Source organism: Alligator sinensis, unplaced genomic scaffold, assembly GCF_000455745.1.
Source record: "Alligator sinensis unplaced genomic scaffold, ASM45574v1 scaffold1602_1, whole genome shotgun sequence".
Taxonomy (NCBI): Eukaryota; Metazoa; Chordata; order Crocodylia; family Alligatoridae; genus Alligator; species Alligator sinensis.
In genome coordinates this window covers 33,389-34,500 of record NW_005843677.1, presented here as the reverse complement: position 1 = coordinate 34,500, position 1,112 = coordinate 33,389, and positions in this window count along the sequence as shown.

Genomic DNA, 1,112 nt, shown 5'->3' with positions numbered 1-1,112 from the left:
CAACCAGGCTGCCTCGGATATCCATTTTTCTTTCAAGTGTACACATGCATCTGAATTTCTGTGTAAATAAAAAAAAAAGGTCAGCGGGGCAGGGGAAAGGGATATTCCTCCGTTTCCTGTGCCTCCTCTTCCCATCTTCCCCATGCCTGTCCCTGCAAAAGAAGAAAAAATATTTTCCTGAAAGACACTGTGCCTTGCCATCTGATCAATAGTTTATTTAAATCCTTCCCCATGACTTGGGGAAAAAGTGATGCTTTGTCATGAAATCCCATCTCCTAAGCTCCTGTGTAGGATCAGGAATCAAAACATGTCTGATTTTCCCTGTGCACCGCTTGAGAACAGGGTGTCGGAGATTTTCCTTTGAATGTCTAGGTTTTCTGTGGCTGGATTCCCTCTTTTTGCCTTTACATTTGATTTCATGGCTGCTGTAACAAAACAAAAAAAAAGTTTTTGGTCAACAAAGTCCTTGCAATGATCCTGTGCTCTAAAACACTGATGTTAAACTCATCTGGACAGATACTTTTCCCAGGTCCAGTCCATGGCTTGCTAGGGGCTCTCCTTCATTTCTGCTGATCTTAGTTGGAATGTCTTGCACGTTGGTTCTCTCTCCCCTGGAGCGGTTTTCCACAGCAGGACAGTGTGTGCGTCTGTGCATGTTCTCCCATCTCATGCTTGGTGTTCCTTGCTATCTCTTGCTGCTGTGAGTCTCTTCTGGCTGTTTTTTAGACTTGTGTTTTCTATTTCTTTTTTCCTGCTCCTTCTCCATCTGTTTAGTGTAGGCCTGAGTTCTCCTGGTAAGTAACTTGGGCTCTTGGAAGGGTTTTCCACAGCAGGACAGTGTGTGCGTCTGTGCATGTTCTCCCATCTCATGCTTGGTGTTCCTTGCTATCTCTTGCTGCTGTGAGTCTCTTCTGGCTGTTTTTTAGACTTGTGTTTTCTATTTCTTTTTTCCTGCTCCTTCTCCATCTGTTTAGTGTAGGCCTGAGTTCTCCTGGTAAGTAACTTGGGCTCTTGGAAGGGAGTCACTGTCTGGTCTCATCTTTGGGCAACCTCCAACCTGAAATAAGGACCAGCCTTATAACCCCAAAGTGCACCCCACCTCCCAGTCACAA